General features: G+C 46.7%; 1 protein-coding gene across 1 annotated transcript in view; it reads right to left on the reverse strand.

The window, feature by feature from the left end:
* The window catches only part of UBE3A (ubiquitin protein ligase E3A), a 1,356,883-nt gene that overhangs the window by 903,020 nt on the left and 428,491 nt on the right, over nt 1-25,372 (reverse strand). The window lies entirely within an intron of this gene.

Below are 25,372 nucleotides of genomic sequence, written 5' to 3' on the forward strand. Positions count from 1 at the left end.
CTTGACCAACATGGGAAGAAGCTGCTGTAGTGTAAGCATCTTGAATTTGGGTACTTGCAAGAAGGTGTTTAAAACTGAAAGGTCCAGAATGGGACTCCAAGCATTGTCCTTTCTGGGGACTAGAAAGAGCCTTGAGTAAAATCCTTGGCCTTGCTCCTGTGTAGGTACCAGTTGGATGGCTCTCATGTCCATGAGAGCTGAAATTTGTTTTTGTGCCTCTGCCCACTGATTTTGTGGCAGGTTTGGCATTCCTTTTATCCCTGGCAAGGTGTGGTAATGGAATCTGTATCCGTGTGAGATTATGTCTAGGACCCATTTGTCTTTGTGACGATGCGCCAGTTGTCTGCAAAAAGTGTTAATTTTCCTCCCAAGGGATCTGCCAAGAGGGTTTTGCTTGGTAGTTTGAGGTTTAAGTCATTGTGTTTGCCTTCTAGTGGTTTGGGGACCTGTCTTCTCCTCCCTTCTGTGTTGAAGTGCCCCATTGGCGAGGTTTGTAAGGGATTTGTGCTTGTCCTCTGCCCCTTGGGCGCCTGTATTTACTCCTCTGTGGCCTGTCAGAAGCTGGAAAGGACCAATTTTCTGTTGGCCAATTTCTGCTGAAGTGTGGGGGCTGTACCTGTAAGAAATCTTTGACCGTCTGCATAGATTTTGCCTTATCCTCCATTTTCTTTAAAACCTCCTCTGCTTTAACCCCAAATAAAACATCCTGCTGTAAGGGCGCATCCAGTAACTTTGCTTTAACATGATCAGGCAGAGATTGTTCCTTTAACCAAGCATGCCTACGTATAACAGACCCAGTAACAGCGGCTCTGGAGGAAGAGTCCAAGGCATCAAACCACATTGTAAAGTATGTTTACCCACCTGTTCAGCTGCAGGCAACAGATCTTGCATTTCCTTGAGTTCAGACTGTTGAGGGAGCGTGCCCATCTTTTGTTTTATTTGAGACATAAGGAATTGCTGGTATTTAAGCATGTGAAACTGACAATTTAGTGCTCTCATAGGTAGAGTAGTTGAGGTGTAAACCTTCTTCCCCCACCTGTCTAGTACTCCGGAGTCCCTTTCCGAAGGTACAGGATTTTTAGCCACAGAAGCCTTAGCCCCTTTAGGACTTTGGGAGATTGTCTCTGGATCAGCAGCAGGGCTTTTGTAAAGGAATTTGTGAGAGTGAGGCACTCTGTAGTATCTATCTGGTTTGGCTGGAGCAGGAGGCAGAGAATCTGGATTTAAACTAGATTCTAAGAAAACATCATCTACTATGTCCAAAACTGGGGGGATAGCAAGAGGTCTGTGCTGGGGAAGTAAAAGAAAAGTACAGTTTTGTACCTACCATAAATGTAGATGTTCGAGTGCTAATACAGCTGCAGTCATAACAGATGGGTTCTCCTGCCGTCAGGCGGGTCCTCGGTCGGCCGAATTCCAAAGTCTAGGTCCGTCGTCGGTTGTCGTCGCTTCTTCCCTGACATCAGTGCGACAGGGGTATAAAGGAACCAGCAGACGCCATTTTCTTCAGTTTTTCTTGCCCCAGATGTCAAGTGCCCCCAGAAGGAAGGCAATACATAAATTTGTGTGGTAATGCAGTGCAATATAATCAAAACACAGTAGTTGCAAGCAAATGCATCATAAATGAAAACCCCAATCAGGTTGTATGAGGATGTGTTAGCCTATAAGCCTGTCCCAAGAGGGGAAGGAGGGAGGGAAACCTGGACTGCAGCTGTATTAGCACTCGAACATCTACATTTATGGTAGGTACAAAACTGTACTATGTTCATCGTGCATACAGCTGCAGTCATAACAGATGGGTAGAATCCCAAAGCTAAGAAAGGGGTGGTAGGCACTAGGTGGAACTAGGAGGAGCCAAAATGCCCTGCAAGACTGCAGTGGCAAAGCCTGCTCCAGATTTGGAGTATAATGGTAGTTTGTAGTGCTTGGAGAAGGTATGCACAGAACTCCAAGTGGCTGCTTCCAGAAAATCCTTGGTAGGAACTCCTCTGAGGAAGGCTGCAGAGGTGGCTGTGGCCCTGGTGGAATGAGTTCTAATGCCTGTAGGAACAGTTTTGCCATGAAAGGAATAGCAAAAGCGTATGCAGTGGGCTATCCATTTTGAGATTGTCTGTTTGGAAATTGGCTTCCCTTGAGCTCCTACCGCATAGGCCACAAAGAGCTGTTCTGATTTTCTGAAAGGCTTTGTTCTGTCCAAATAATAACGCAGTTGTCTGTGGATGTCCAAGGAATGTAGTATTCTCTCCCCTTTGTTTTGAGGATTAGGATAATAAGTAGGTAAATGTATGGCCTGATTTAAAGCTACCTTGGATACCACTTTAGGCATAAAGGACGGGTTGGTTCGTAAGGAAACTCTGTCCTGATGGAAGATGATAAAAGGCTGTACAGCCATGAGAGCCTGTAGTTCTGAAACTCTACGAGCTGAGGTGATAGCCAGAAGGAAAGCTATTTTCCAGGACAAATATTGCAAATCTGATGAGGCAGCTGGCTCAAAGGGAGGCAAGGTCAGTTTTTCCAGAATGAAATTAAGATCCCAAGCAGGTATTGGTTGTTTCCTTGGAGGCCTTAAATTCTTAGCCCCTCTGAGGAACTGTCTTAAGAGAGGGTGAGAGAATAAAGGTGGATCAGTGTTGTATTTTGCAGAAATGGCTGAGGCATGTATTTTGATGGAGGAGAAAGAAAGTCCACTACTTAGCAGTTCAGCCAAATATTGTAGTATTTGAGGTAAATTCAGTTTTCCAGGATCCTGGCCCTTTTTCTCATTCCAGACACAAAAACGTTTCCATTTTGCGGAGTAAGCTTTTCTAGTTGATGGCCTTCTGGCCTCCAAAATGACATCCTGCACCTCCTTGGAGAGTAGGGCCTGTTGTGATGCTAAGGAATCTTCCATGCGGCTAGATTGAGTGTTTTTAGCTGGCTGTGAAGAGTTTTGAAACTGTACGGAGTCTGAAGAAGAGGCATTAGAGGCAGGGTCCATGGTGGGGAATGTGTCAGGCTCCTCAGGAGTGGGTACCAGTGTTGCCTTGGCCAGTCCGGAGCAATGAGAATCATCTTTGGTCTGTCTGCTTTGGTCTTTAATAGAACTTTGGGCAGCAGAGGAAGAGGAGGGAAGGCATAAACTGTCATTGATGTCCAACTGAAAGAAAGAGCGTCCACTCTCCAGGCCTTTGGATGGAAGATCCTTGAGCAGAATTTTGTCAATTGATGATTCTTGTGGGAGGCAAAGAGATCTTGTCTGGCCTTCCCCATTTTTGGATTATTTCTGTAAAAACTTTTGGATGCAATTTCCATTCGTGTGGATCTGTCATATTCCTGCTTAGGTTGTCTGCCAGCGTGTTTTCCTTGCCCGGCAAGTACTGTGCTTGTAGTTCCATTTGTAAATCCATGGCCATGTTCCAAAGTGACATGGCCAGTCTGCATAGGGGGTAAGAATGTGTTCCTCCCCGTTTGTTTATGTACCACATAACTGTGGTGTTGTCCGTTCTTATCAATAGTTGACCTGGTTGTAGAAGGTCCTTGAAAGCTATAATAGCATTTATTCTTTTTGGGACCATTTGCCCTGAATGCACCGATCTGTCATGTGCGCCCCCCAGGCGTAGTCCGAGGCGTCTGTTGTGATGACTTGATTTGCTTGAGGCTTGCTGAATGGAAGACCTGTGTTTGTTTGACATGCTTGAGCCCACCACAGAAATTCCTTTTGCAGACATGGAATTAGTGGTATTACTGTTTCCAAACTGTGGCTGTGTTGAGACAATATGTTTTTCAGGTACCATTGTAGTTTTCTCATATGCAACTTTGCACATGGGATTAGTAAGATGCAAGATGCCATGAATCCCAGAGCTTGCAGGATTTTCCTTGCAGTCAGCCTGGTGCAATTTGCTAGTGTTCTGAAGTATTGAATTAGTTGCCCCTGCTTCTCTGGCGCGAGGTAGGCCATCTGGGTGTTTGTGTCCAAATTGGCACCCAGGAAAAATATCTTCCGAGAGGGTATTAGCCTTGATTTCTTTTTGTTGACTGTGTATCCCAGAGATTTCAATAACATTATTACATAAGTCAGATGTTTCAGAAGAATGTGCTTGCTGTCCGCTTGGATCAGGCAGTCGTCCAAATAGGGGTATATTTGTATCCCTTGAAGTCTGCAGTAGGCAATTACTGATGCCAGGCATTTCGTGAATACTCTGGGCACAGTAGATAAGCCAAAGGGCAATGCAGAGAATTGATAATGGGTTGAACCTGCAAGAAATCTGAGGTACCTTCTGCAATTTTGTCTGATTGGGACATGCAGGTATGCCTCCTTGAGGTCCAGTGTTGCCAGCCAAGACTCCTTGCCCAGCATGGGAAGAAGTTGCTGTAGAGTGAGCATCTTGAATTTTGGTACGAGTAGAAATGTGTTTAGGATGGATAGATCCAAAACAGGTCTCCAATCTTTTCCCTTCCTTGGCACCAGAAATAGCCTGGAATAAAAACCTTGACCTTGTTCGTGCGTAGGTACCTCTTGAATAGCTTTCATGTTTATGAGATCTGTAATTTGTCTTTGTGCCTCTGCCCTTTGATTGTGTGGCTGGTTTGGCATGCCTCTCATTTTTGGAAGGGTGTGGAAATGGAATTTGTAGCCTCTGTTTATAATGTCCAGGGTCCATTTGTCCTTTGTGACATGCCAATTTTTTGAAAATAATGCCAGCTTTCCTCCTAAGGGGGCTGCCATTTGAGACCTGGTTGGCATGCAAAGGGGAAAGTCATTGGGTTTGCTTTCTGAAAGATTGCGAGTTGTCCTCACCACCTCTTTGTGTAGGAGCTTGCCATTGTCTGCCTCTCTACGATCCTTGGGATTGTCCTCTGCCCCTCGGGCGCCTCTATCTGCCTCTTTGGGGTCTGTCTGTGGCAGGAAAGGACCAGTTTTTGGAAGGCCAATTTCTGCTAAAACGTGGGGGTTGAACCTGAAGAAATTCTTTCACAGTTTGCATTGATTTAGCCTTTTCCTCCATTTTCCTTAATACCTCCTCAGCATTAGCACCAAATAGTACATCCTTTTGAAGAGGGGCGTCTAGTAATTTAGCTTTGACATGATCAGGCAAGGCTTGTTCCTTGAGCCAGGCATGCCTACGTATGACTGATCCTGTAACAGCGGCTCTACATGAGGCCTCTAGAGCATCAAAACCACATTGTAAGGTATGCTTACCCACTTGTTCTGCACTATGCATCAAATCCTGCAACTCCTTCAAGTCTGGTTGTTCAGGTTGTGACATTTTACTCTTCAATTGTGATAACAAAAACTGTTGGTATTTTAGCATATGAAACTGACAATTTAAGGCCCTCATGGATAAGGTAGCCGAGGTATATACCTTTTTTCCCCACCTTTCTAAGGATCTGGAATCTCTCTCGGAAGGCAATGGATTTTTGGCAATGGAGGCCTTAACTCCCTTGGGGCCCTGTGAGATGGTTTCTGGGTCAGCAGCATGGCTTTTGTAAAGAAATTGGTGTGAGTCAGGAACCCTGTAGTACCTGTCAGGCTTAACTGGAGCTGGAGGTAGAGAGTCCGGGTTAAGGCAGGCTTCCGAGTAAACATCATCTAGGATGTCCAAGACAGGAGGTATAGCCAGAGGCCTATGCTGAGGTAACAAGAGAAATTCCCTCAGCTTTTTCTTGGAATCTGAATAATCCTGGCCTTCCCAGTGGAAGTGTTCCCTTAAGGTATGCAAAGTTTCCCCAAATGAGTAATCCTCAGGGGGGGATACAGAAGGGATGGACTCCTCCGCATCAGTGTCTTCAAAAGGGGAGTAAGAATGTTCCTCATCATCAGAGTGCTCTGAAATAATGGAGCCCTGATCAGAGGAGGGGGAATCTTCCTCCACTCTGGGCCTTTTGTCCGGTGGGGGCTGAGAACCTCTGATTAGAGTAATTAAATCCTCAGCCATTTTAAGCATCTGTTTCTTAGGCATGGGGCCTGGAGATGGGCCCTGTGTAGCTGGTCTCAGAGTGCATGGTTGCTTTAGACTTTGTGAAAGCCTTGATGGAGAAAGAAGAGGAAGGTCTGAAGACACCTTGAGTGGAGGTGGACCTGTCCACATTCTGAGTTTCAACGCCAAGAGTGGCTTCGGTATCTGTAGTCGGGGTGTGGGCAGAGGAGCCTGTGACCTCGGGCACAGGAGACACCGTCAAAGAAGTGTCGTCGGAAATCAGGGGCTGCGTAGGCGCCTCACTGAGAACCGGACCACGTGTAGTCGGCTTTGGCGTGGTGTCGGTAGAGGCCGTGGACCTCGTGTGTCGGTCCTTGTCTCTGCGTTTTTTAGACAAAACCGGAGTCGGAGTATCCGACGACATAGTATAGTTAAATGCTTTCCCAAAATAATGCTGGGCGAACTCCGCCCGACGCTTAATAGTGCGTTTGTTGAATGTAGCACAAAAGCGACAGACCGAGACGTTGTGGTCTGGGCCTAAACAAGGTATACAGAGGGAATGGAATTCCTTATGCGGTATTTGCTTCCCACAAGAAATACAATTATTAACTTTGTCTGACATCGGTCTGAGGCAAGAAAAGTTTCCCAACGGGGTACTTAGCTTTTAAGAAGACTTCGGTTTCCAAATTTCGTAATCTCAGGAGCTGGCCGACCGGCACTTGCGAACTGCTTCTGCTACGGGCACCGCGCGGCAAGAAAGATTGAAGAAAATGGCGTTGGCTGGTTCCTTTATACCCCTGTCGCACTGACGTCAGGGAAGAAGCGACGACAACCGACGCCGGACCTAGACTTTGGAATTCGGCCGACCGAGGACCCGCCTGACGGCAGGAGAACCCATCTGTTATGACTTGCAGCTGTATGCACGATTAACATCTCCCGAAGCCTTTTCTTTGAGTCAGAGTAGTCCTGACCTTCCCAGTGGAAATGTTCCCTCATGGTGTGTAAGGTTTCCCCAAAGGAGTAGTCTTCAGGGGGAGAAGCTGAGGGAATTGAGTCTTCAGCATCAGAATCTTCATAAGGGGGAAAGGAGTAATCCTGTTCCTCAGAGGAGACTGAGGAAACAGACACCTGATCAGAGAAGGCATAATCCTCCTCTTGTCTAGGTCTTTTGTCGGGGGGGGGGGGGTTGGGAACCCCTGATCAAAGAAATTAAGAAGTTATGTACCTACCATAACGTTCCATGTTAGTTGTCTTCTCTCGCCTTCTTTCTTGCTTGATGGGTTCAGAGCCGATCCTCGGCTCCACTGCACTTGCTTTAGCTCGAGAACTCCTTTTACCAGCTCGAGGCAGCCCCATATCCCATGATGCAAGGCGGTAAGTACCCAGATCTCGTTTGTTGACAAAGGGCAATAACACCAAGCATAAAATACTTCCCAAAGGAAGAAGAAACTTACAGATGGAAAAAGGACCAGGTCTGAATGGTCTTTAGTATGATAGTTTCTTATACAAGGTCTGTCCAGGCCAGGGGGAAGGAGGGAGGGTCGCAAGAAAGAAGGTGAGAGAAGACAACTAACATGGAACGTTATGGTAGGTACATAACTTCTTAATGTTAAGTTGTCAATCTCGCCTTCATTCTTGCTTGATGGGACCGTCCTAGCAACTCTATCCTGGGTGGCTCAATGGAACAAACTCTTGAGGACTGTAGAGCCAAAACTGGCTCTGTCCCTGGAGGCCAAGTCCAATTTGTAATGGGAAACAAAAGTGTGAGGAGTGGCCCAAGTGGCCGCACAAATAGTGTCCAAAGGAAGTCTAGCTTGAAAGGCTGTAGAAGTAGCTAAACTCCTAGTTGAATGTGCTTTAGGTTTTGAGCACAGCTGTTTTCCCCTGAGCGTATAAATTTCAGTGATGACCAAGAAAGCCATCTGGACAAAGTCACTTTAGAAACAGGAAGGCCTTTTTATTATCCGCATAGGAAACAAAAGTTGATCAGATTTTCTAACTTTTTGTTCTGTCCAAATAATATCTAAGTTGACGGTGGACGCCAAGATAATGTAGCTTTTGTTCAGCTCTATCTGAATAGTTAGGAAAAATACAGGAGATCAATGGATTGATTCAGATTGTTCTTTGAAGCGACTTTAGGTAAAAAGGATGGATTAGTTCTCAAAGATACTCTGTCTTTGTGAAAAATCAAATAGGGGTCGAACCGAAAGAGCATGAAGTTCAGACACCCTCCTGGCAGATGTAATAGCCACTAGGAATAAAGTTTTCCAAGAAAGATATTTCAGGGAACAAGAAACAGCTGGCTCAAGGGGAAGAATCAAGGATGTCAGCACTAAATTTAGATCCCACTGAGGAGGAGGATTCCTGATTGGAGGCTTTAGTAGGAAAATTCCTTTCAAGAAGGCCCTGCAGAGCCTATGGGACATAATATTATGATCTGCTATCCCGACATGAAAATTAGAAATAGCAGCCAATTGAACTCTGACTGTGGAAGAAGAGGAGCCTGCATGAAAAATCTCTGCTAAGAAGTCCAGAACTGCCTGAACAGGGGCAGTAAAAGGATCAATATTTTGGGCCTTAGCCCAATAAGAGAAACGGTTCCATTTGCTTGTGTAAATCCTCCTGGTAGAGGATTTTAGTGAAGCTACTATGATGTCTCTAACAGGGTTAGAGATCAAAGGAAGCCTGGCTAAGGAAGGAAGTGGAGCAACCATGCTGTGAGGTTGAGAGAGGGGATTGACCGGTGCAGCTGACCGGATTGGTGAATCAGTAGATCTGGCACTGGGTCCAGATGCCACGGCTGCACCAAAAGGTGATGATGGAGGAACGGAACCAAACTTGTCGAGGCCAGTAAGGGGCAATGAGAATCAATTTGGCTCTCAAACGGTAGCTTTCTGGATCACCTGAGGGATCAGAGGAAATGGAGGGAAGGCATAAAGAAGTCCCTGGGGCCAATCCTGGGTCAGAGCGTCTCTGGGGGGATGGCCTGATAGAGGGAAGAGGCTGAAGAAGTCTGGACATTTGCTGTTTTGGGGAGTAGCAAAAGATCGCAACATGGACGACCCCATTCCAGAAAAATCTCTTCCGCTATAGATTGCTTGAGAGACCACTCGTGAGGCATGAGGATAGCTCTGCTCAATCTGTCCGCTATAATGTTGGTTTTCCCAGGGATATGCGTTGCTACCAGAAACCGATGAGAGGAGATCGCCCATTGCCAAAGTCTGAGCTTCGACACAAGGGGTAGGACTTGGTTCCGCCCTGTTTGTTGATATACCAAACTACAGACATGTTGTCTGTGTGGACTGCAATTGTCCCTACGGGAAGAAAGTCGCTGCGGGCTTGCAATGTTAAAAGCACTGCTCTCATCTCCAGGACATTTATGTGCAGATGGTACTCCAACGGCTGCCACGCCCCATGAACCATCCTGCCCTGATAATGACCCCCCCCACCCGATCAGGGAGGCATCCGTGGTGACAGTGGCTATCGGGGACGGAGGTACAAAGCACCTGCCTTGGTGAACCTGAGACGATGTGATCCACCAAGCAAGATGTTCTTTGCATGTTTGTGTCACCAGAATCTGGTGACGCATTGAAGTTGCTGGTATGACCACTGTGTGAACAGCATCCACTGAAGAAGGCGCATGTAGAATCGAGCCAAGGGAAGAAGTGTAATGGCCGCAGCCATGAGACCTAATACCTTCAGAACCATTCTGGCCTGTATTTTCTTGCTGGCCAGAATGATCCTGACATGAGTCTGAATGTCTGAAACTCTTTGTTCTGTAAGGGTAGCTGACATCCAACAGTGTTTAAGTTTGCGCCTATGAAGGTAATAGACTGGCAGGGCGATAAGGATGACTTTTCGGTTGATTGAGATGCCCAAATGAGAACAAAGGCCTATTGTGTAATCCCTGGCTTGTATAAGCTGATGCCTGGTGGTGGCTGACAGGAGCCAGTCGTCGAGATACGGAAACACCTGGAATCCTTGACGTCTCAGGTGAGCCGTAACCACTGCCATGCATTTGGTGAACACTCTGGGGCTGTAGTGAGACCAAAGGGCAGGGCTCTGAACTGGAAGTGACTGGACCCCAGCCGGAAGCGGAGAAATCTCCTGGAGCGTCTGTGAATTTTGATGTGATAGTACGCATCCTGAAGATCTATTGAGCACATCCAGTTGTCCTTCTGTAAGAAGGGCAGAATTGACTGAAGAGTGACCATTCGAATCTTGTCTTCTTGACAGACTTGTTGAGTCTGCTGAGATCCAATATTGGTCTCCAGTCTCCGTCTTTTGGGGACCAAAAAGAACCTTGAGTAGATTCCGGCTCTGAATGGTCTATTGTAACTGGCTGAATGGCTCTTTTGCAGTAGTTTTGCGATTTCTAACTCTGCAATGTCCCTTAGACCGGTGGTACATCTGGAAGGGAATTTGAGGGAAAGGACTTTCCTCGAAAGGAATTATGTAACCCTTGGATATGATCGACTGTACCCATCTGTCTTGAGTGAGGGAATGCCAGGCTTCTGGGTACAGTGATAATCTTCCCGACTGCCTCCAAGGAGGGACAGCCGGGCAACACCTCAGGGATGCTGAAAGGGCTTGTCAGAGAGAGGCTCCCTGTTTCCCTGGTTCTTCGGACCCCCTCTGCCTCTAGAGCGGCGTCTGTTATTGTTACCCCTCTGCCTCTAGGGGTAAACTGACCACGTGAATCCGGCGTGACTCCTTGGGATTTACGGAACCACATCTTCCCGCCCTTCTGTCCTTTGGGATAAGGCCTAGAAGGGGTGGAAAACGGACTCCAACAGCAGAAAGAGTCTTGCCGTCCTGCTCGCACCTGGTCAAGGTTTCCTTCACCTGAGGGCCAAACAAAGCTGACCCATCAAAGGGAGAATTTGTGAAGGACGCCTTAAAGGGATCCGCAAAATCACATAGCCGCATCCAGGCTTGGCGCCTAAGAGCCACACCTGTGCCTGCGGCTCTACTACTCCATCCGCAGCATAAGATATTAGCCGCATGGAGGAGTTAACAACGGAATTGAGGGTTCCTAGCTGCGAAGCAATCTTATCTTGAGCTCCTGCAGCTGTAGGATCCTGAACTACTTCTCCCAGCTCCTTCAGGATATCCCTTTGGAGTCTGGTGAAGTGACATAGGTAATTCAGCGACGCAGAGCAAAGGTCGCTGAGGAAAACATCCGCCACGCATCTATCCATGGTCCTAGAGTCCTTATTAGGAGGATGGACGGGCACGGAAGGATCTGCAAGTTCCTTTTTGGTGGCCGCAGCCACCACCATGGCATCAGCGGGGAATTGTTTGTCACTCGGGGCAGTGATAAATTTAGAAGGCCTCCTAGGGACTGGCTCTACAGAGTCAGGAGCTGCCCACGCCTTCGTGCAATAACCTGCATAAGGGGGTCGAAAGGCGGAGACACCCAGGAGGTGGAGGGCCGAGATCCAAACGCCTCTAGGTATACTGACTCATCCTCAGAGGGATTGTTGGTGGGCCAGTTTCCCCTCTGTTTCAGAAGTTCTAGGATGTCTGAGAAGGAGACATCCTCAGAGGGGATCTAGGGATCCCTCTGACTCATCAAAGTCAGTATCCAAGTGACAGACTCGGGAGTCTACATGCTTCCTCTTACAAGTCCTCTTCCTAGGAGGATCTCCCAAACATCAGGAGAATCCTCGGAAGAGGGGAAATTCCCAATGGGGAAACCTGAGGCGGAGGATCTCTGGGTCCTGTAGCAAGAGAAGTGGCAGAGATGTCAACAGGTACTATAGAGGGAGGAGCTATGGGAACAGACTGCTGACTGATACCAGTGGCCAGTACACTCATCATCACCTCGAATGCTCCTCCCAGACAGGTCCGAGAGAACCCGCTCCAAGAGCTAGGAACCCAGGGACCACTGAAAGGGAAGTCTCCGAGGCAGATGTCGGAGCCGAGCTCACCAAGGCCGAGGCTCCAAGGGGAAGAGCGGGTTCGACAAGGGTCCGATGCCACTCACCCCTCGGAGGAGACCATGGAAGCCCGACCACCGAATCCCTCTAAGGAAGGTCTCAAGAGGAGATAAGAGTAGAGGCTGAAGGAACAGAAGGGGGTATCCGTCCTCCAGCCGTAGCAGTAACCATGCCCGAAGACTCCAACTCCAAGCTCTGGGATAGAGTTGAAGGAGGAACTGTAACGGGGTGTGGACCAACAGTCGTCTGCTGAGACGGACTGTGTAACATTTGGGCCAGTACCTGTGACTTGAGTAATCTACTGACCACTCTCTAGGTCATGATCTGACAACCTGGATGACCTTGAAGATCGGCTCCGATGGCTCCGTTCCGATAGAAGAGGTGAAGCCGGAGCCGAAAGTATCGGCTCCAAGGAAGGAGACCTCGACCTCTTCCTGGAATGAGCCATCGGAGCCGATACTATAGATCTTGTCGGAGCCGATTTCTCGGAGCCGACAGGAAGCTCGATGTATCGGCCCCAGCCGGAGCCGATACACCCACCAAAGTAACGGTGGCGGAGCCGACCGGAGCCGACACCGATGCCTGTGCCACATGGGTGTCGGAACCGATCGGAGCCGACATCGAAGTGGACAATACAGATTCGGGACCGATAGCCATCGGTGCCGAAAGCTTTGTCAAGGCAGAATCGGCTCCAGCCGATCTCGACTCAGTACGAAGTCGGAGCCGAGGCCGCAGGCTTAGATACAGAAGCCTGGGCCTTGGCAGGTTTTGTTGATTTTGGTGGAGCCGACTTAGCCGGAGAGCCCTCCAGCTTAAGAAGGCCCCTAAGAATCAACTTATTACGTCTCTCCTGCAGGACTCTCTGGCTGAAGGAGTGACAAATAGCACAGGAGTCCTGCAGGTGAAGAGGGCCCAGACAATACAGGCAAGAAGTGTGACCGTCTGTCAGAGACATCTTCTGACAGCACGAGTCACACTTCTTAAAACCTGAGACCCTCTCCTTTGACATGGTGCCGAAAAACACAACACACACACACCAGTCAAAATTAACTTAAACAAAATACCAAGAGGTATTCTATAAAAAAACAGCACACACACCCTAACAGGGGGGGGATGGGATAGGGAAAAAATTGACTAACAAAAAATTAAAGGAGACAGGGAATTTCTGTCAGAAAGGGTAGAAAAATAAACTTAAACTATCAATAAATGAGTTTTAGACTAAAAAGGGGCTTAAATATCACAAATGTGAACAACTTACCAGGAGCTGGTAAAAAGAAGACCTCCTAAGCGAAGCGGCAAACGAGATCTGGATACTTACCGCCTTGCATCATGGGATATGGGGCTGCCTCGAGCTGGTAAAAGGAGTTCTCGAGCTAAAGCAAGTGCCGAGTCGGAGCCGAGGATCGGCTCCGAACCCATCAAGCAAGAATGAAGGCGAGATTGACAACTTAACATCAAATCTTCAGCCATTTTAAGCATCTGTTTCTTAGGCATAGGGCCTTGACCTGGAGACTGAAGTGTAGGCTTTTTTTTGGTTTTAGAGGAGTCTTAAGCTTAGCATAAGATTTTATGGTGAGGGTAGTCGGTCTGAAGACACCTTCAGAAACCGAAGGTGTTTCTGCAGCACCGGCTTCCCCTACTGCGATGTCGTCGGTAAGGCCTAAGGAAAAAGGCTGCGTCGGCCTAGAAATCTCTGCTGGGGGACCCGATGCGGCCTGGGGATCCAATTCAGCAGTAGCCAGGGGCTGCGTAGGCGCCTCACTGAAAACCGGAGAACCGGCGACCGGGCCAGCCGAGGCCTCGGAGTCTGGCTTGGATCTAGGCTGCCTGTCCCTATCCTTGCGTTTTTTATGCACGCTCCGACGGCATAGTGTAATTAAATTTTCTACCGAAGTAGTGTCGTGTGAAATCAAAGCGACGCTTTATAGTTCGCTTATTGAACCTAGCACAAAACCGACAACCAGTGACATCGTGGTCTGGGCCTAGGCAAGGGATACAAAAAGAATGAAAGTCCTTATGAGGTATTTGCTTCCCACAAGAAATGCAATTGTTAACTTTTTCTGACATCGGACTGAGGCAAGAAAAGGTTCCCCAATGGGGTACTTAGCTTTGAAGACTTCGGACTGAAACTCGATTCGAAAATCTCAGGTGTCGGCCGACCGGCACTTGCGAACTGCTTCTGCTTCGGGCACCGCGCAGCAAGAAAAACTGAAGAAAATGGCGTCGGATGCCTCTGATATACCCCTGGTGCTCTGACGTCAGGGAAGAAGCGACAGCAACCGAAGCCGGACCAAGACTTAAGAATTCTGGCCAACTGCGGGACCGCCTGATGGCAGGATAACCCAAGTGTGATGACTGCAGCAGGGTAACACAATGAACATCTTTGGTTCTGTCCAAGTAGAATCTAAGCAGTCTGTGTACATCCAAAGAATGCAGAATTCTCTCCCCCTTATTCTGTGGATTTGGATAAAAAGTTGGCAGATGAATAGTTTGGTTAAGAGCCACACTGGACACCACCTTAGGCATAAATGTTGGGTTTGTCCTCAGAGAGACCCTGTCTGGATAAAACATGATAAAATGGTTCCACAGCCATGAGTGCTTGTAGCTCAAACTCATCTTGCAGAAGTTTTTGCTAGGAGCAGAGCTGTTTTCCAAGAAAAAAACTTTACATCAGCAGTAGCAGCTGGCTCAAAAGGAGGCAGGGTGAGTTTTTCCAAGACACAGTTGAGGTCCCATGCAGACATTGGTGATCTCCTTGGAGGCCTTAAATTTTTGGCTCCTCTGAGGTACTGTTTTAATAAGGGATGAGAATAGATTGGTGGCTCTGTATTGTAATGAGCCGAAATGGCAGAGGCATGAATTTTAATACATGAAAAAGATAGGCCCTTTGTCCAGCATCTCAGTTAAGTATTGCAAAATCTGAGGAATATTCCTTGCGCCTGGTTCCAAGTGCAGAATCTCTTCCATTTTCCAGCATAAGATTTTCTAGTACTAGGCCTTCTGACCTCCAAAATGACATCCATCACAGCTTTACTGAGAGGTGTGTTTTGTATGACTAAATTATCTGCCATGCTGCCAGGTTTAAAGTCTTGAGTTGGCTGTGCAGGATCTGATTGTTTTGCTGGGACAGTAGGTGAGGTATTTGAGGTAAGGTCCAAGCTGGGCATTGAGACAAGTTCTTTAGGATTGGAAACCAGTACTGGTGGGGCCAGTCTGGGGCAATCAGTATAATTTTTGGCTTTTCCTGCTTGACCTTTAGGAGTACCTTGGGGAGGAGAGGCAGATGAGGAAAGGCATATACTGACAGGTTTTTCTAGCTGAAAGATAGGGCGTCCACTTTCCATGCTTGTCTGTGATAAGTCCTTGTGCAGAATCTTTTTAGCTGGTAATTGTGTGGGGTGGCAAATAGAGCTATGTCCGGGCATCCCCATTTCCTTGTTATCATGCTGAAGATTTGTTGATTCAGCTGCCACTCGTGGGGATCCATGAGGTTTCTGCTTAGTTCGTCTGCCACAGGATTTTTCCTTCCTGGCAGGAATTGTGCCTGCAGATGTACTTGGTAAGTTAATGCTGTGTCCCACAAAGTCATGGCTAGTCTGCAAAGGGGGTAAGAATGTGTGCCCCCCTGCTTGTTTATATACCACATGACCATGGTGTTGTCCGTCTTTATCAGTTGTCCCAGATGAAGTAGGTCCTTGAAGGCGGTCAGGGCATTCTGAACAGCTAGCATCTCTTTTTGATTGATATGTAGATGTATTTGGGTTGAGGACCATGTGCCCTGAATGCATCTTCCTGCCATGTGGGTCCCCCAGGAATAATCTGATGCATCCGTTGTTAATGTCTGCCTGGTTGGGGGTAATGTGAATGGCTGTCCCTTGTTTTGGTGACAAGCCTCTGCCCACCATAGAAACTCCTGTTGGAGGCAGGGAATAAGAGTAATTGTTTCCAGTCTGTGGCAATGTTGAGTCCAAACACTTTTTAGGTACCATTGAAGTTTCCTCATATGCAGTTTTGCATATGGAATTAGTAGGATGCAGGATGCCATGAAGCCCAAAGCCTGCAGTATTTTTCTTGCAGCTAACTGGGCCTTTGTTGCCAACATTTTGAAATAGGTAGTCAGTTGCCTTTGTTTGTCTGGCGTGAGATAAGTCATCTGGGCAGTTGTATTTAAGCTTGCACCCAGGAATATTATCTCTTGAGAGGGTACTAGTTTTGATTTCTTTTCATTGACTGTGTACTCTAGGCATGTTAGAAGTCTTTTCACAAACGCCAGATGCTGTGGAAGTGTGTCCTTGTTCCCTGCTTGAATTAGACAGTCATCCAAGTAAGGATATATTTGTATTCCTCTGTCTGCAGACTGCAATTACTGGTGCCAGACACTTTGTAAAGACCCTGGGAGCAGTAGATAAGCCAAAGGGCAGTGCAGAGAATTGGTAATGCATTGAGCCAGCCTTGAATCCGAGGTATCTTCTGCATAATTGTCTGATTGGGACATGCAGGTATGCCTCGTTTAGGTCTAGAGTCACCAGCCACGCGTTCTTGCCCTGCATGGGCAGAAGCTGCTGCAAAGTCATCATCTTGAATTCTGGTATATCCAGGTATGTGTTCAGAATACATAGGTCCAGTACTGGTCTCCAGGTCTTGTCCTTTCTGGGTACCAAGAACAGTCTTGAGTAAAATCATTGTCCCTGCTCTTGCTCTGGTACTTGTTGAATGGCCCCCATGTCCATGAGAAATGAGACTTGTTTGTGTGCCTCTGCCCTTGATTTTTTGGCAGATCTAGCCAGCCATTTGCCTTTGGCAGGGTATGGAATTGGAACTTGTACCCTTGTGACACGATATTTAGAACCCACTTGTCCTGGGTTATAATGTGCCAATTCTGAGAAAAAAAGTGCTAATTTTCCCCCTAAGGGTGCTGCCTGGAGTTAAGTGCTTGGTGCAGGCAGGGGGAAGTCATTGGGACTGTTTCCTGTATGGTTGTGATTTATCTTCTCCAACTTTGGAGGTAGAAGCACCCCATTGCTTTGGCCTATAGGAACCTTGCGCCTGGGATCTGCCCCTTTGAGGTCTGTCTGACACAGGAAAGGACCAATTCTTTGTAGGCCAGTGTCTACTAAACCTAGGTGGTTGTACTTGTAAAAAATCTTTGACAGTTTGCATAGATTTAGCTTTGTCCTCCATTTTCTTTAACACCTCCTCTGCCTTAACACCAAACAAAGTATCATGCTGTAAAGGTACATCTAATAATTTAACTTTGACATGATCAGGCAGATTTTGTTCCTTTAACCAAGCATGCCTCCTAATTACAGAACCCATAACTGCGGCCCTGCAGGAGGCCTCCAAAGAATCAAATCCACATTGCAAAGTATGCTTTCCAACTTGTTCAGCTGCATGCAATAAATCCTGCATTTCCTTGTTTTCTGCACATTCAGAGTTTAATAACATTTTCTGTTTAAGCAATGCCATGACGTGTTGCTGATATTTAAGCATATGAAACTGACAGTTTAAGGCCCTTATAGCCAAGGTTGCAGATGTGTAAACCTTTTTTCCCCATCTATCCAGTGCCCTAGAATCTCTGTCAGAGGTGGTAGGTTTTTTTGCATCGGAAGCCTTAACTCCTTTGGGGCCCTGTGAAATAGTTTCTGGGTCTGCAACAGGGTTTTTAAAAAGGAATGTATGAGAGTCAGGGACCCTGTAATATCTGTCAGGCTTAACAGGAGCAGGAGGTAAGGAGTCAGGGGTAAGACTAGACTCCAAAAACACATCTACAAAATCTAACACAGGTGGGATGGCTAGTGGCCTGTGTTGAAGTAATAAAAGGAAATCCCCAAGCCTCTTTTTAGATTCTGAAAAATCTTGGCTCTCCCAGTGGAAATGCTCCCTCATGGTATGTAAGGTTTCCCCAAAAGAATAGTCCTCTGGAGGCGAAGCTGAAGGTATAGATTTTCTTCAGCATCAGAATCCTCATAGGGGGGAAGAGAATATTCCTGATCAGAAGAGGAATCAGAAGAAATAGAAACCTGATCTGAAGATTCAGTAAGTCTCTTGCCTAGGCCTCTTATCAGGAGGGGGATGGGAACCCCTGATCAATGTAATTAAGTCTTCGGCCATTTTGAGCATCTGCGTTTTGGGCATAGAGGCCTGCCCACGTGGCTCAAGTTTGTTTCTTTGCTTTAGAAGGTGCTTTAGTCTTTGCCTTTGAAGCTAAGGTTGGCTTAATGTAATGATGTTTAGGTCTGAATACACCCTCAGAAGCCGGTGCCTGGTCAGCGGCTCCAGACCCATCTGAAGGAATAGTATCAGAGGCTCCAGTACCTTCAGTTCCCAGTAGCATGGCCGACTCCACGTGGGAGTTGGTAGCGGGCTGCGACTCTACAGTAGCGGGTGTCAGGGGCTGCGAAAGCGCCTCACTGAGAACCAGCGATCTGGCGACTGGCTTAGGAGAAGCTTCGTCGGTTTTGGGCCTCTGTTGTCTCTCTCTCTCCTTTTCTTTGCGTTTTTTGTGAACTCCGGTAGCTGGATGGCTATCCGACGACATTTCTGGATAATTAAACCGGCGTCCAAAACAGTTTAAAGCAAAGTCATACCGACGCTTAACACTGCGTTGGTTAAATCTAGCACAAAACCGACAACCAGCAACATTGTGATCAGGGCCTAGGCAAGGAATAGAGTAAGAATGAAAGCCCTTATGAGGTATTTGCTTTCCACAAGAAATATAATTAACTTTTTCTGACATTGGTCTGGAGCAAGAAAAAAGTTTCCCCAACAGGGTACTTAGCTTTATTGAAGACTTCGGATCTGAAACTCAAACACGAAAATCTCAGGAGTCAGCCGACCGGCACTTGCGAACTGCTTCTGCTTCGGGTACCATGCGGCAAGAAAGACTAAAGAAAATGGCATCGGCGGCATCTTTTATACCCCTGACAACCTGACATCAGGGAAGGTGACGCAGGACCCAGGACTTTGGAATTCAGGCAGACTGAGGGCAACCTGCCAGCAGGATTACCCAAAAGTAATGACTGCAACAGTGAAACACGAAGAACATCTGGAATGGGAGAACACTATATCATAGTTTACGATATCTGGTAAGTATGGAATGCAATGATGAGGCTTATTGTATGACGACTTTTTTTTTTGTACAAGACAAGAGATAAGGCTTGACAGTGAAGTAAGACAGTACAATAGAAATGAGTCGAGAAGGGTATGTCCACAAGAGAGTGGTTTCACAAACCACAACAGAGTGTCAAAAAAGGTCAGTACCATTTACACAAACAGCTGGTACACAACTGCTGAAGAATGACTTGGCCTGCCAATTTAACAGTCACAATTAAAGAATTACAGTTTGAAGTCTGAATCACTTGTTAAAATTGAAAGTCTGGATCAACTTACATAACCGTCACAATGCAGTGCGTAGCATCAGTATGCAACTACAATTACAGTAAGAGCAGTAGCAGCAACTGATTAAATGCAGTCTGAAGGCTAAGGAGACCGCTACAACAGGACAAGGTTATATCGCAGTGAGTCAATAGTACCAAAATGGCCAATACAGCAGAAGGTTGCACTCACAGTGAACCAGCAGCAGTTCACAAGTAGAGTACAACAGCAGTAGCACAACTTGCAAGACTAGCAAGCAGGCTTGGCTGCAGAGAATAACTACAACACAGTCAGCAGCAGCAAATAGTGACAGTACTGTACTACTAGTAATGACTCTGCCAAGGGTATACATCACGGACAGGAAATCTGTGTGAAAGTGAGGAGCTGAAGCATGAGGCACCTCTAAGGGAAATTAGATTTGTCCTTTCTTTTCCAAATCAGTGATTATTTTTGTCAGAAGGTTGCCTAAATAGCATATAATGAGTGACAGGGCATTTACTATTTTACACCTATCATCAGCATATCTTCCACCAGTCCTGAGAGAAACATGATGCTTCAGAAAGTAAAGTTGTGTACACTTACCATAAATGTAGATGTTAGAGTGTATTCACTGTTGCAATCATCGCATTTGGGTTATCTGCCTGCAGGTAGCCCTCAGCTGGCCTGAATACCAGAGTCTTTGGATTTCTGCGTCGGATGCTGTCGCTTCTTCCATGACGTCAGGTCTTCAGAGGTATAAAACATGCAGCGGATGCCATTAGATCAGTTTTTCTTGTCCCAGATGTCAGATGCCCCCACGATAGGAAGCAATTATATGGTATGGAACATCCCCAGCAAAAAAAGCAAATACACAGGATATAATATATACCAAACAAGAAGTAAAGTTAAACATCAAGAGAAGTCAGAGGGCTGGAGGGAGGGTAACCAGAACTGCAACAGTGAATACACTCAAACATCGACATTTATGGTAAGTGTATACAACTGTACTATGTTCTTCACGTTTCACTGTTGCAGTCATCACATTTGGGTTGATTCCCAAAGCTAAGGAAGGGTGGAGGTAGTTAAAGAACATTAGGGCCAGCAATCAGGCCCTGTAAGACTGCTGTGGCAAATCCAGCTCCGGATTTAGAAAAGATAGGCAAGTGGTAATGCTTGGTGAAAGTATGTACAGCGCTCCAGGTAGAAGCTTCCAGTATGTCCCTGGTAGGGACTCCACTGAGAAATGCCATAGAGGTAGATGCAGCCCTGGTGAAATGTGATCTTATTCCCTGTGGGGTAGGTTTTCCATGGTGCCTGTAGCAGAAATGAATGTAATGGGCTATCCATTTGGAAATTGTTTACTTTGAAATGGCCTTCCCCTCTGCCCCTGCAGCAAAGCTAACTAGCAGCTGGTCAGATTTTCTGAGAGGCTTAGTCCTGTCCAAATAGAATCTAAGTTTTCTGTGCAAGTCCAGAGAATGCAGTATCCTTTCCCCTTTATTTTGAGGATTAGGGAAAAAAAAGTAGGCAAATGAATGGACTGGTTTAGAGCCACACTAGACACCACCTTGGGCATAAAGGATGGATTAGTCCTGAGGGAAAACCCTGTCCACATGAAGATAATGAAGGGTTCCACTGCCATGAGAGCCTGCAGTTCAGACACTCTTCTTGATGAAGTGATGGCTAGAAGTAAGGCTGTTTTCCAAGAAAGGAATTTCAACTCTGCTGTAGCAGCTGGTTCAAAGGGGGGGAAGAGCAAGTTTTTCCAATACAAAGTTAAGGTCCCAGGCTGGAGTGGGAGCTCTCCTGGGGAGGGTCTTAAATTTTTGGCCCCTCTAAGGAATTGTTTTAGCAGGGGATGAGAGAAGAGGGGTGGCTCAGTATTATAATGAACCAAAAAGGCAGAGGCATGAATCTTAATTGAAGAGAAAGATAGGCCCTTGTGGAGCATGTCTGTTAATCTAGAATAGGAGGTAAGTTGGGCACCGTTGTGCCCATCCCCTGAGCCTGCAGCAGGGAAGGGGTCTGATGCAGGTGCCATGGTTGTAGCACTGTCAGACTGTGCAAAAGGGGGTATCAGTGCTGGCGTGGCCAATCTGGTGCAATCAGTATTGTCCTTGGCTTGTCCTGTTTGATCTTTAGTAGAACCCTGAGAGGAGAGGCAGAGGGGGAAAGGCATAAACCAAGAGGCTTTCCCAGGTAAAGGACAGGGCATCCACTTTCCAAGCTTGACTGTGGGGAGTTCTGGTGCAGAATTTGTTCAATTGGTAGTTCCGAGGGGAGGCAAACAGGTCTACATCTGGTGTCCCCCATTTGTTCCTCAAGATCTTGAATATTTTGGGTTCCAGTTTCCATTTGTGTGGGTCCATGAGATTAGTGCTTAAGTCGTCTGCCAGTAAATTTAGTTTGCCTGGCATGAATTGAGCTTGTAGGTTCATTTGGTAGCTCAAGGCTGTGTTCCACAGAGCCATGGCTAGTCTGCAGAGTGGGAAGGAATGGGTTCCCCCCTACTTGTTTATGTACCACATAACTGTGGTGTTGCCTGTCTTTACCAACATTTGTCCTGGAAGAATAAGGTCTTGGACGGCTGTCAGAGCATTTTGTACAGTTAACATTTCTTTTTGATTGACATGCAGGTGCATCTGTTTTGGGTTCCATTAGCCCTGAATGCACTGCCCTGCCATGTGAGCCCCCCCCCCCATGCATAGTCTGATGCGTCTGTTAGGGTTTGGGCGGCAGAGGGTAGAGTTAAAGTGAGTCCCTTGTTGTGGGAGCAGGCCTCTGCCCACCACAGGAACTCTGCCCTTAGACAGGGAATGATAGGAATCATTGTTTCCAGGTACTGAGAATGTTGACACCATAGACTTTTTAGATACCATTGAAGTTTGCTCATATGCAGTCTTGCAAATGGAATGAACAGAATGCAAGAGGCCATGAACCACAGGGCTTGCAGGATTTTCCTTGCAGATAGCTGTGTTTTTGTGGCCAATAGTTTGAAGTAGGTTGTCAAATAAACTTGTTTCTCTGGAGTGAGGAATGCCATCTGGGAAGTTGTGTTCAAACTTGCTCCCAGGAATACAATTGGCAGGGTAATAGGAGTGATTTCTTCATGGTGTACCCCATTGAGGTTAGAAGTCTCTTTACAAATGCCAGGTGTTGTAATAGCAAGTCCTGACTCTGCTTGAATCAGGCAATCATCCAAGTATGGGTAAATCTGAATATTTCTCTGCCTGCAAAATGCAATGGCTGGAGCTAGGCACTTTGCGAATACCCTGGACGCAGTAGATAAGCCAAAGGGAAGTGTAGATAACTGCATGTAGCCTGCCCTGAAACATAGGTAATTTCTGCAGGATTCCCTTATTGGCATGTGCAGATAAGCTTCTTTAAGTCTAGGGTTGCCAGCCAGGCATCCTTGGCTAGCATAGGAAGAAGCTGTTGAAGAGTTAGCATTTTGATTTTTGGTACCACCAGAAAGGGGTTGAGAATAGACAGGTCCAGGATAGGACATCAGCAGTTTTCTTTTCTGGAAACCAGGAACAGTCTTGAATAAAAACCTTGTCCCCTTTGTTCTGCTGGGACAGGTTGAATGGCCCTGATACTGAGGAGAGAGAGCACTAGTTTTGGGGCCTCTGCCCACTGATTTGGGGGGAGGTCTGGCCATCCACTTGGGGGTGGGAGTGAGTGGAAGTGAAATCTGTATCCTACGGAAACTGTTTAAAACCCATTTGTCTTGGGTAATGAGTTCCCAGTTTTTTGCATGCAGGGCGAGCTTTCCTCCTAAGGGAGCAAATAGTTGAGCAAGGCTTGGAAGAGTTCAGAATAAGTCATTGTGCCATTTTTCCATAGGGGGTGGTTTACTATTCCCTGCTTTGGAAGTGGGAGCCCCCCAATGCTTAGATCTGTGCATAGCCTGAGACTGAAGTCTTGGTGGTCTGCTGCTCCTGGGTTTGGACTGAGAAGGCCTGGAAGGGACTGGAAAGGACCAGTTCTTTGAAGACCAATGGCTACTGAGTCTAGGTGGCTGTACTTGTAAGAAATCTTTAGCAGTTTGCATAGATTTAGCTTTTTCCTCCATCCTTTTGAGGACTACTACTGCTTTGCTGCCAAAAAGGCGCTCTTGGTTTAAGGGTGCATCCAGTAATTTAGCTTTAACATGATCTGGCAAGATTTGTTCCTTAAGCCAAGCGTGCCTTCTAAGTACAGACCTAGTGACAGCAGCCCTGCAAGATGCTTCTAAAGCATCAAAACCACATTGCAAAGTATGTTTACCAACTTGGTCAGCAGAATGCATTAACTCTTGTAAATCTTTGTGTTCAGCACAGTCAGGAATCAACATAATTTTCTGTTTTAGTCCCATAATATGCTGCTGCTACTACTTTAACATATGAAACTGTCAATTTAAAGCCCTAATGGCCAAAGTAGCAGAAGTGTATACCTTCTTACCCCATCTGTCTAAAGCTTTAGAGTCCCTATCAGAAGGGGTAGGTTTTCAGCAGTAGTAGCCTTAATGCCTTTTGGTCCTTGGGAAATGGTCTCTGGATCCGCAGTAGGATTCTGGAAGAGGAATTTGAGAGAGTCAGGTACTCTGTAGTACCCGTCAGGTTTTCTGGGAGCTGGAGGCAAAGTGTCTGGGGGTAAGGCTGGATTCCAAGAAAACATCATCTACAATCTCCAGAACAGGAGGGATAGCTACAGGCCTGTGTTGAAGCAGGCCTCTAGCTATTCCTCCTGCTCTGGAGGGATAGCTAGAGGCCTGTGTTGAAGCAGGTTTAAAAATTCCCCAAGTCTCTTTTTGTACTGAGAATAGTCCTGGCTTTCCCAGCAGAAATGCTCCCCGAGGGTATGCAAGGTTTCACCAAAAGAAAAGTCTTCTGGAGGGGAAGCAGAGGGAATGGAATATTCTGCATCAGAATTCTCATAAGTAGATAAGGGTGAATCTTGGCAGTCAGAAGGAACAGAGATATCAGATTCCTGATCAAAAGAATCAGAAAGAAAATCAATTCTAGGTCTCAAAGGGGGGAAGGCTGGCTTCCCCTAATTAAGGTAATAAGGTCTTCAGCCATTCTAATTATTTGTTTTAGAGGCATATGGGCTTGAGAATGTGCTTTGGTTGGTTTTCTAGGCGTAGTGCGAACTTTAGGCCTGAGGAATTCAGTACTCTTAGCTTGAAACTAAGTCGTCGGCTTAATATGAAAATCGGTAGGCCTGAACACACCCTCAGAAGCCGGTGCCTGCACAGCAGCTCCAGACCTAACCAAGATAGAGACATCCGCAGGTTCCATAGTCGAAGAAGATCTTGTGGCATACTGGACTCTGAATGGGTCTCAGTAGAGGCCTGCAAATCTGTAGTAGTGGGTTTCAGGGGCTGCGAAAGTGCCTCACTGAGCACTGTTGGACGACTAGCTTAACGGAAGCGTCGTCAGCTATTTTGGACCTATGCAGTCTGTCTCTGTCTTTATCATTACGTCTTTTCAGAAGATCGGTAGTCGGATGGCTTAACGAAGCCATTTCACGGAGATCAAGAAAGTACAGTTTTGTACCTACCATAAATGTAGATGTCCGATAGGAATGCATCTGCAGTCCTTACAAATGGGTTGTCCTGTCATCAGGCTGCCCCTCGGTCGGCCGGATTCCAAAGTCTGGGTCCGGCTTCGGCTGGTGTCGCGCTTCACCCGACGTCATAGCTGCAGTTCTTCGGGTATAAAGGCATCAGCCGACGCCATTTTCCTCAGTGTTTCTTGCCCCAGATGCCAGGTGCCCTCTTGGATGGCTAAATTTGGATAAATGCCAATGTTTCCAAATAGTAGAGAGCAAACACATAAAATAAGCATGTATGTACATATATACAAACAAATACACCATAATAGATCCCCCCAAGCTAGCTGAAGGATGGCAAATACCCTAGGAGTACCACAGAGGGGAAGGTGGGTAGGTAATCCTGACTGCAGATGCATTCCTATCGGACATCTACATTTATGGTAGGTACAAAACTGTACTATGTCCTTCAAGGATGCATCTGCAGTCCTTACAAATGGGTAGAATACCATAGCTAAACTAGGGGAGGAGGAAAAAAGGAGAGATTATGGTGTAGTTAGGATCCCTTGCAAAACAGCAGTGGCAAAACCTGCTTGGGATCTAGAGTATAAAGGTAAATTGTAATGCTTGGCAAATGTATGCACG

The sequence above is a fragment of the Protopterus annectens genome, chromosome 5.part0, assembly GCF_019279795.1.
Source record: "Protopterus annectens isolate FY-2018-M chromosome 5.part0, PAN1.0, whole genome shotgun sequence".
NCBI lineage: Eukaryota > Metazoa > Chordata > Ceratodontiformes > Protopteridae > Protopterus > Protopterus annectens.